The sequence below is a fragment of the Calonectris borealis genome, chromosome 21 (assembly GCF_964195595.1).
Source record: "Calonectris borealis chromosome 21, bCalBor7.hap1.2, whole genome shotgun sequence".
In the NCBI taxonomy this organism is placed as follows: Eukaryota; Metazoa; Chordata; class Aves; order Procellariiformes; family Procellariidae; genus Calonectris; species Calonectris borealis.
In genome coordinates this window covers 11,627,935-11,639,410 of record NC_134332.1, presented here as the reverse complement: position 1 = coordinate 11,639,410, position 11,476 = coordinate 11,627,935, and positions in this window count along the sequence as shown.

Sequence of the window (11,476 nt, the reverse complement as noted above, 5' to 3'; positions counted from 1 at the left end):
CCTTTGCTAAAATAAACAAAATATTACTAGAAATGCATTGCAGAGACAGAGGCATTCTGCAGAAAGCTAGTTCTCAGGCAAGGCTGCTTTCCTCAGAAAGTCTTGAATCAAAAAAGAGAAAATGACTCTCTCTGAAATACCTGTCCTGGGTAGTATCCTATCAAAATAATTCTCAGTTCTTCTTAAAGAACTCAAGGTCTCAGTTTAACATTTGTTTCCAGGATACAGAATGATTAATCATAAAACATATACAGATGTGCGATATTAATAGACAGGCAAGTTAGCAGAGCCTCTTTATCTGCATTAACTAAATAAAAAAGCCATTATAAATTGCATTGTTAAACAGTGTCACATCACTGGCAGCTTTTCTCATTTCTTTTAAAGCCCGCAGGAATATAGCACCAGAACAGATCCTGCAGACCAGTAAATCCACCCTCCACGAGCAGTGCCTGAACACACAGCTCAGTACAACGGAGCCGTCCCCGAGAGCCGCCCAACGTCTGGACTCTGCCGGTCAGCCCCCGCCTCACCACCTCTGCACCGGTGGAAGGAAAGTCTGAGTGCATGGCCGCATAAAATCTAGCAATGTTGTAGATAAGGGTATGTAAAGATACAAACATGGAAACTGGCAATGAGATCTCCAACGCAAACAAGTCCTAAAGCTGTCTCTCGGCACTGACACTGCCAGCCGTGAGCAATCTCTTTGCTCTCAACGGGACTCTCCCGCCTGCACTGTAAAAGCACACATTTAAGCACTTTGCTGCTAAGGGACTAAGGAGATCCGTTCTGAAGCCCGGACTCTAAATATGTTCACAAGCAGTCTTCCAAAGTTCAGCAGTGACTTTATAAACACCGAAGACAGCTCCAAGCCCTCCAGGGAGAAGTGTGTTTGGCTCTGGGCTCATCTGATCGGTGAGCGACGGGAGCCACCGGCAGCTGCCCGCAGAGCCCAGCGCTGCGCTAGCAGTCGGGCACTGCCAACCTCCCGCTCCTCGACCTGTGCCTGCAGCCCCAGCTCTTCGCTTCTCCGTGGAGGTCCCCGAAGGTGCTGCCCCACGAAATCTGGAACGCGGTCTTGGCAGAAAATAAGGCAGCGGGGGAGTTACTAGAGGTCCAGCTGGCAGAGAGGGTCTCACCACGCACCGGGGAGCCCGGGGGAAGGGGGCTAGCTCCAGCACAGCCGGCGGGACGAGCCCGAGAGCCGGGCTGGCAGCGGGAGCCGGCTGGGCTGGGGCGCAGCTCGGGGGGTTTGGCAGCGACGACCCCGACGGAGAGCGGGCTCCCGCGGCGGGTCTGCGCCGCTCCGCGCCGCTCCGCGCCGCTCCGCGGGGCCCCCGCGCCCCGCTCGGCTCCCCGCGCCGCACCCCATGCCCCGCACCCCGTGGCCTGCACCCCGCAGCCGCCCGGCAGCACGCCCAGCCGCCGAGCCTCCTCCGCGCCGGGCGCCTCGCTCCTCGCAGCCCCGCTCCGCACGGCCCCGCACGGCCCCGCAGCTCCCCCGCCCCGCCAGCGCCGGGCCCGGCGCGCAGAAAGGCGCTGCCGTTCCCCACGCCGGGCCCGCCCGGCCGCCCCCGCGGGTACGGCTGGGCTGGGCGGCGGCACGGAGGGGCCCGAACGGCGACACCGAGTCCCCGGGCGATGCTGGGCCCGGGCACCCCCACCCCGCGCCCCCACCCCGGGGCGGCTCCTCCCGCGCACTCCGCTCCCGACGCCCTCGCCCCGGCTAACAGCAAAGCACTCACAATCCTGCCCGCTCCGCAACCTGTGCTAGCAGCGCAGGGGGTCTCCTTCCCAGGCAATCACTTCTCCATGGAAGTCCCCGATAAAGCTTCCCGGGAAATCTGGGACGTGGTCTTGGCAGAAAAATCAGGCGGTGGGGAAGTTACCAGGGATCTTCACAGTAGCAAGAGCCTAACATCTGCGTGCTCAGGAGTGCAGGTGAAGAAGGTCAGCTCTAGAGGAGATGTCTAGGAGGACAAACAAAAGACCCCGGCGGATACAACGAGCAGGGGCAGGGCTGAAAGACAGAGTCAAACCGGCAGGAGCTCTGCAGGGCACCGCCAGCGCGTCCCTGGTGTGATTTCCTCACCGAGCAGCTTCAGTGTTCTGGCATTTCCTCAAGCCCGGGCCCGCGGCAGCCCCGGGGAGGACGTGAAGGCTGGAGGGCCCAGGCCACCTCCATGGGCCGGCAGCGCTCCCCGCCTCGCAGGGCAGAGCTCTCTTTTGGTTAATGCCCACTCACTTTTGCTACAGCAACAGGCACACAGTTCCCGCTCCTCCCCTCCAAGCGAATGCTTGAATCACACCATGGATTCACGGGCAACTGGCTTTTGTTCCTCAGGGTCTTCGTCCGGGAATGAAGGCAATTATCACATCCCAGCGCCTCTGCTCACTGCAATAAATCTCTCACAGAAGAATGGTCCTTGGAGGCAGCTGCTCCGGGCTGCTTAGTCACCGTTGCCAGTTGGGAAATGGCCTGGCACTCATGGACAGTGCAGCCCAGAGCGCCAAAGGCTTGCGAAGCTGGATGGCAGCACCGGGAGAGGGTTCTGCAACTCACTGCGGTTTGGCCAAAACTGGATCCTGCTCCCTCGGTGATGGAGGGAGCAAAGGTTATGAGGCAGAGCCCAAGTTTACACCAAAGATCTCCAGAGGAAAAGTGCAAAGTGTTTTTCAAACTTACGGCTGGATTAGGTTTAATAAGAGTTAGAGTTCCCCAGCAGATAGTAAACTATTTTCTTTATGCCTGTGTCTTAGACAGAATTAAACAGCTTTTGTAACAGCACTAAATGCAGTTTTCTGGAAGCATTAGAAAGGGAATCCAGCCCACAGCCTCCCGCATGACCCCTTTTTTCTACAGCCATAAAAATAAACCATCCTCTGTGCACATGCAGAGAGGTGAAGAAAAGTTTCCTGTGCTCACTGAACGCTGCCTGAGTTTTGAACCTCACCTACACAAGTTCTTTGGATTTACATGTGAACTAACTTCCATAATCACACACTGGACTTTCAAATAAGACTTGATGCTTTGGCTGGAATCAAGGACAGCTCTAGAGACTCTGGCAAGAACGCTTCGCTGGCGTTTCAAGGGAAAGGCAACAGCCAGCAAGTGGAAGCTAATAATTGGCATCTCGTTGTCCTTTCACCTAAAATCACACCTAAAAGGCCCCAAAGAGCGCAGGCTCCTGGCCTGCTGAGCAACTCCAGAAAGCAGGGTCCAGCGCCTGGCCTGCTGGACGCTTCCTTTGGACCTCTCCGCTCTCCGGAGGATTTCCTGCAGCCACATGGGCACGCGGGCACTGCCATCTGTTTGCTCCTTGCCATGGCAGCGGAGTCACCGCCACCAGTGCTGGTAGTTCATCATCGTATCGGCACTAATTCCTCCAAAGCAAATACTCCAGCCAGTCAGCTGCCTCCTTAAGGCAACTGCAGTACCTGAAGTCAGCCTCCATTCATACATCTCAAAATAAATTAGAAATAACAGAGTTCTTAGAGTTAAGAGATGTCCATCCAGTGCAAGAAGACCTTGGCAAGCAAACACATGACCTTGGGACAGTTAGATGGTAAAATCCCAATGTACTTTTAATGTCTGTAAATCTCTCTAATAAGCAGCTGAGCAAAGGGCAAGTTGTGTTGCGCAGTTTGGGTGATGCTGTCACTCTGGGTTAGCTTATTTTTAAATAAGCTGCAATTCTGTTTACATGCAGTCAATTTGAAAAATCAGCTCAGGTGCATTTTAAGAAGTGTTATCCTTACCCGTTAGTAAACCCTGATCTGCCACCCTCAAGGCACATCTTTCACACAACCCTTGGAAGAGCTTCCCAGCACATGGGCTAGCAACATGTTAATCTTCATAAATCAAATATTTGCCAAGTGGAGTAGAAAGCCATGTGTCTAAGCAAGATGCATTGAAAAATGGAACAAAGCGCTGTGTGTGTCAGAGATCACTAGGTCGTGTTGCAAGCCTGTCCCTTGCAGAGTTATCTTTCAAAATAACATTTCCTTAGCCCAGCTGTAGATGTTATTCTACTCCAGCATTTGTTTTTTCCCACTTTTTACTGCACAAAGCTGACCCTCTCTCTGACCCAGCTCCTCCTCATGGAGTTTAATGTCACCCAAACTTTGTTTGAATCAGATTCGGTTCTGAGCTGAGACAGGGCTTGCGAAGTGTTGACTTAGGAGGCATTGGTAAAGAGATGCAGACACCTCCCTGCCCGCCAGTACTGAGGCTGTGAAAGTATGTCACACGCCTGCCGTATCTCTATTATTTTACACTTTCACACATCTGAAGATTTCATAAGCTGCTGTTTGGTGCTGATGCCTCACACTGATACCAGCGCTGCTTCTGCAGTTCAAAGCTTCCTTGGTACCCTTCTTTATCTGCATAGGGATGTTTCTCTGCTTCTGCAAGGGATACTTCTGTCGTAGGGTTTGGAAGGAACGGAAGGCACAGTCTGCATCCTAACAGACCATCTTCAACTCTCCAACTACTTATTATTCAGAAAGAAGAGTGAAGCAGTTGCTGTTTCTCTCTTGACTAATGCTGAGTACCTGAAAAAGGGCAGCTGGGTTTTTGTGAGCGCACAGGTAAGAACCTGAGCCTTCTGCTGCCTCTAATTCAGGCACTTCCTTGAGGAGCACAGACAGAGCCCAGATGCCTCTCACATGCAGAAACTAAAACTCCAGACTGCTTCTATGGGGCCAAAACACTTCCGCTTTCCAGTTCCACCAACAAAGCCTTCCACCAGATGCCATCCACCCCAGCATGAGGGCATTGCAAATGGGCAGTTTGTAACTTCCACAAATAAGTCTGTGGCAGACTTAAGGCTGAGGATGGGCAGCCTACCACTGAAACAGGAACAGGACTAATGGATTTTGGAGTGTGTTTGCAGCCTGTATATTTAACACATCCCTGGAACAGATGCTTCCACGCTAAAGCTCCTCTCCTTTTCCTTCCCACACCCCTGAGATTCCCATGTGTAAAGAGGAACGGGCGCTTGCTGTCCAATGAACTGGCTGAAAGGCTGCTGGCTTCTGCTCCTGCAGGGCCTCCAGGTCAGCTCTCCCAAAAGATTTATCAGTATTCAGGAAGCAATTAACGCTGATTGCAGTGATCCGGTCATGGCACAACTTCCCGCTGTTCCAGCTGACAGGGAGACATCAGTCCAGGACACCCCATGTCTGTCATGCCAAGCAAGCTGTTAACACACGTTATCGCTCTCTGATATCTTCTGATCAAGCTATCAGAAGCAGCAGTGCCTGGAAAAATCTGGACAACTCTTCCACCTCCTCTGGACAAGGTCACAGCATCACCACCTAACATCCATGCACACATCACCCAGAAGAGTGGTCTGTAGCTACACAGCAACCCCTGACTGGCCAAGCTCGCTAGCAGCAGTCATCAAGCGCACAATTTGCTCTTTGGACTTTGGATCGTGGATGCAATTTCACATTCACAGCTCTGCAGCAGAGACAGGAGGACACGTGTTCAAGCTAATTCTTCAGGTTTCCAAACAAGCGTTCTTATTCTGCACACTAAATATCTACGCTGATTTGGTTTTATGGCCAGACACCTGCAGGTTTGGCAATCCCATTATTTACCTAGTTCTCTCCATTTGCTCTTCCTCTCTCCTTTCCAGTCTGTCACATCAGGTTCACCAAAATTCCTGATGCTACAAGCTTCGCATCAAGAGTCTGGTTCATCAGGGATATGTCCCTCAGGAAGCCGAGGGGAGAGGGCACAAGTTCACAAGCAGGAAGAGCAATACCTCCCCAAGGGGACGGTGACCCGAGCACGTAGGTCTCAAGAGCCTGCCTGTACCAGCTCTCCTCGCACAGCAGAACGCACAACTCACCCTGCAGTCCTCCCCCACCATGCCCCGTTAGCAGCACGGCCTGCCTTCAGCACGAGTCACACCTCACCTGCTTGCAAATAGGAAGCTGTGCAAGAGCTCTGCAGTGAGTATCTGTGTCTCCTCTCCCTGTTTTGTGCACTCCTGAAGTACAGTTTGGGATCCATCACTTAAGACCCACAGCAGACACTATTTTGTGGCATATGGCAATCATAAGTTATATGCCTGGGGAGATGGAACTGACAGCAAGGAAAAGATTTTCCTAATTTACCTCTGTGGCTTTTCTAATGCCTGCGTGTTGGAAGAACTCCTGCACCAGCACAAACAGTCTGAGACTTGCTGAATTTAGTTTATTCTAATAGTGCACTCTAAAATGGCTGAGGTGGTCAGCTGCTTCCCTTCCAGTTTCAGTACTGGTCACAAGAAGTGGCTGAGACTACTCGTGTTGCTGCATTGCTTTCAGGGCCTTTGTAGGGTTATTAATTTGGGAGACTTTTAAACATTCAGAGTGCCAAGTACGGAGCATTGCTCAGGGCTTAGATCTTGCATTAGCTGGGTAAAAAATCTATTCCACAGATGCTGGTGCTTAGTCCTAGTCCTGGCTAAGCAATGCAGAACTCCCACTGCAGCTTCGGTGCGCAGAACCCCGCCTGGCGTTCTTTTCCTATGATACACCGCCGACAACTACAAGACAGCTGGGAAGAAAGTCTTTCCTCCACAACCCCAGGCTCGTATTTCTAAGGCCAATGATCCTATTCCAGGGCTATTACGCTTTCTAGACTTGTTTGTAGAGTTAGATTTAACCAGGGTTTTATTTTGTTGTTTTTGTTTCTTAAATGCCCCCAAGTCTCAGTGAGGTTTGTTTCAACAATCTCTTGCGGACATGCCAGCCTTAATCTCACTCTTCCAGGCCCTTCTTATTGTCTGGGATGAAAGCGCAACACAGAGCCTCCCCTGCTAATTGCCAGCTTTATGTTTGCCAGTGACAGGTGTATTGTCTGGAGGAACAGACCCCATTGTGTCCCTGCGCAGTGGGGCATCAGCTGCTGATATTAGAGGGCCTTTCAGGGGAGCTGGGGCAGGGCTGCTTATTTAGTGCCATCATTTATAGCAAATCTGTGTAGCCTAGAAACTTTTAATAGAAAAAATAGGACCTGCCTTTATTATTCGTCTCTCTTTGTTTTTTTTCTCAAGCTACTAACTACTCCTAAATCTCCCATCTTCCTACCAGCAAGACAGGGCATTTTATTCTGATCCTCTCTGAAACACTAAATCTCTCTGATATCCTTTTTCCATAGTTTTCTAATAAGGGGTTTTGCTGGTTTAACCAGACACCCACTGTGGATCTACTTTAACCTGTAATCACAGCTAGCAAAAAGTTTGCAAACCTGTTCCTGTGGGGTGCATTCTGAAGCAATGAGGCTAGTCGATACGCATGGGCTCAGATTCACAAACATCACAGAGAGGTGGCTTATGTCCTCCGGAGATCCTGAGCAACAGCCCTGAGGCAGGGAGCTCGCTCCAGGGGACGGTGACTCTGTGCCTGCTTTATCAAGTAAAAAGAGGGGCTCTGGTGCTCAGACGGAGTGAGGAAAGGCAGCAGCAAGAGAGCTCCTGAGAGATGAGAGGAAAAAGTACAAGAACAATATTAGACCCAGATTGCATCTGTCTTTCCCATTTTTCACATTAAAGGGTAAAGCTTTCCATACGTGACTGTTGCACAGCAGCAGAGCTCCAGGCAGTACTGCAGCACCATGCGACCAGAAACGCAACAGACCATTAAGCAGATGGCCCAAGTTTTCGTTGCAGGAACCTGGCAATAGAGAAACCATCTCTTCACTGGATTTAATCACGTCAGTCACAAGACAGGAGGGAGAGTCTACAAACAACCGGCATAAGCAGTTCCACATCAACTTACAGGAATACAGATGTTGAGAAAGAGGAAGCGTCTTGTGTCTGGCTGAGCCGTGGGCGCCTCCGCAGTTTTGGAGCTGTGTTTCGGTCAGACTAGCACAGGCATCTGCAAGGAGGTTTCCCCTTATTTCTGCTGTCTCCCACACTGTGCAACATCCATACATGCATCCAATAACCAGTGCTGGGAAACCTGTGCCTACATGCAGGTATCATACCAAGGAGCATGAGCGGCCCTGAGGGACACGGTGGTCCCCTGGGGCCACGGTGCCTCCTCGGAGACCCTCCCCAGGCTGGCCATGGAGTCACAGCACCTCCCTGCAGTATGGGCTCTTGCCCAGCACAGCAGACCTACCCATACCCAAAAGACTCTTTAAAATACCTTATGACTATTTATACGAAGCATCGGTGAGTCGTAAGAAAAGTAATTATGGCTTTTATAGCTTAAAAAGGATGTGAGGCTTTGCTTCCACAAGGTACAGAGTGAAGCTTTTTCCCAGTGCCAGATAATTAATCCTGTGAGGCTGGAATGAGCAGTTCAGCAGTTGATCAGTGCCGTCAGTATCTGAGCTACTCTCAGTTTTACCTCTAGGATGTTCGGTGGTTCCTGTTGTGATCCCAGGGAAGACAAAAACATTTTGGGTCCCATGGGATGAAATACAGACTCACCTCCAAAGCTGGGGTTTAGCATCACTTGTCCATTTCAATGAGACAATCGGACACTTTCCTACTCAGCAGCTCTTCCCATCTTTGTCAGAATCAGGACATTAAGCTAGATTCCTGTCACAGAGATACCAGTAATAAAGGCTAAATGCGGATATTTAGGGTTATAAAATTACAGACCACAGAATTATAAAATAGGTGTTATAATAGAAGCTCCACATGTTGCTTTGAAGCTCACAGAGGGAGCCATCTCTTGTAAGGCTGCCTCGGCTTTCCCTGCCCAAGGAGGAACGAAGGGGTAGTACTTGGCAATGAAAGCACAGAAGGAGCCAGAGATTCACAGGACGTGTAATTGCTCCCTTGAGGACAAGTCACTGCTCAGATTAGGCTGTCAGACACTCGCCTCCTTCCAGCCCTTTTGGGTGCAATCCAGGTGATCGTTTAGATTTTCTAGCCCAGTGGCAACTTTACTGTACTCACCTGCTTTCTGCAGGCAGAGAGGAGAGAACGCAGCGATCTACAGACCCACCCTTAGATTATGAAGGGACAATCTGCACATAAGGCACTCTCAAAGCTAGGAAGACTCCAGTCTAACAGCTTGCCCATTTCTAAGAGACTCCCTTCGCTCTTCCCAGCCATCCCTGGTGTAGCTGAGCACGACTGCAACATTTGGAAGGTGCCGGACCCGCTAGAGGATACTGATATCCTCAGACAGGAGCAAGCAGAGCCAGGGAAGCTGTGGGCTGTGATCCACACGCACCTGCAAGAACAGCAGCATCTGCAGCAGGTTGTTTTTCAAGAGCCAGGCATCGCTCCCTACTTCCCTGCAGTCATCTTCATGCTGGATTGCAGTACACCTGGCTGCCCAGCTCCCCATCACCCCAGTTTACGATTGGGTCCCCACTGCTCAGTGTTCCCACTGTATTTTCTTCCCACCTCACTGACATTTAGTGGTATTCCTCAGTGCAAATGGGAGACACTTTTCCTGCAACACAGCAGGTCACAGTTACAATATATATACCTCTACCTGCTGCTCCAAATGTGTTCTGCAAATGTGAACACTTACAGAACACCTATTTTTGGAAGTTTAGCCTGTCTTAATAACGGTTGTACCTCTGCAGTCATGTTCAGTCAACTCAAATGCATATTCACAGTCCAGATGGAGACTCCCTACTTCACATCCCTTTTAATGGCATGCAGCAGCATCTCGGAGAGTGGCACAGAGACCTCCTCGTACCTGAAACTCTCTTCCTCCTCTTCCAACTTGTGTAGTTTTGCCAGCTTGTTCTGCCAGAACCTAAATAAAGCTGAAAACGTATTCCAACACTACTAACAGAAGGACTTTTGCAATTGTCAACAGAACACCAGAAATTCAGGCACTTCTCCTAAACAGTAGTGACAAGTGATAGACAGAAGCATAATGATTTGAGTATCATAATGCTAGAACATAGTGTAAGATCATCACTGGACTTTTTAGCATCCTATAGCATTTAGCTGAAAGCAAGCAAAGGGCTCCCCGTGAAATTCATTTGTCCCCTCCCTTGGAGGGAGACGGTCTACACCTCTGCCAGCTCCTTTTCACCATTCACAAAATGGTTCTTTCAGAAAGTCTTGGGAACTTGCTTCATATTTCAGTGCATCATCCCCTTGACTGCAACACTTGTCTGCTCCCAGCTTCAACCTCTTCTGACAGTTTTCAAAGTAATGAAGACACCCTCTTGGACTCAGGTCAACTCTCTATTTCCTGTAATGAGTTTAAACACCTCAAATACACCTCCTGCTTCCAGAAGCTACAGTTGCACAACAAAGAAGATCCCGGAGAGATCACCTTCTGTCCCAACCTGGGCAAGCACTTACTCGATTAGCTTTGTTTTAGGCACAGGTTGGTAAAGTTTTAGTCTATCTAGTTCTGGTCTTGTCAGAATTGTATTTAAATTCTTCTGACAGATTCTTGGCCTGCAGTTTGCTAACAGATCGTTGTTGAGGCAAGATGTTTGAAATTAGAGTGGTTTTGAACAGGAGAGACACATGGCGCATTTATTCTCCAGTTCAGTGATTATCTCTCTGCCTGGCTCCACTCCGAACACAAGTTCACCTTGGGACATTACAGGAGTTGCTGGCTAGTTTGGGAACTAGTGAGTGTGTTTGTTGGAATATGCAGAAGACACAGCCATGACCAGGGTTTGGGCACAACTGCAATATGTGCTTTCAGCTTCTGGACAATTTGCATTGCCTCCGGCCAGCTCTAATGAAAACCAGTCCCGTGCAGGGTTGGATGGTGCAGGGCCACAGTATATTCCCCCACGAGTTCTGCCGACAGACGCTGAGCGTAAGGGCAGTCAGCCATTCAGTTATCTGGACTTCGTGCAGCAGAGATACAAGTGTGGCTACTCACAGCACACGAAAGCATTTCCTAGGTTTCTCTAATTGACTGTCATTTCACATGCATGTGCCAGGGGGGATTTGTCACCTTTCATTTTGAACGGCTGTAGGCACCAGTCCCATAGCCACAAGCTTCGGGGCACCACACTCCCACCAGCACTGCACTGGGATCCTCGCTGACTTTTACCTAACAGAGCTGCAGGCTTCACTGCCGTACTGCAGAGCGCTCGAGAGTGTCCCAGTGTGTGCAGCTGTTGGGCTGACTGCGGCCATCAGGGTCGTCTGGCTGTCCTGGGAAAACCTTCAACAAGCAGTGCCAAGTTACGCCATCAGAGAGTGCTGGAACAATGGGAACCCTCTGCCCATCACTCTATCCCTTTACATAAAACCAGTCTTGTCTCTACAGGATCAAAAGCCTCATTTGCTAAGACTTTACTTTTTGCAACTCCCTTATTCTAGAGAGCAAAAAATTGACTGATGATTTACACTTGGTACCCTGAAGAAACAGCATGTTTGTCTTTCGTACGGCAAGAGCAGGTGCAAGCTTCATAGAGTAAAACTTACTTAAGATTTGGTTAAACATTCCAAGTTACCCAATGACTCTTTAAATAAGGTACAAGAATTTAAGATGTAATTGGGCACTCACACACAAAAAAAGCACTGAATAC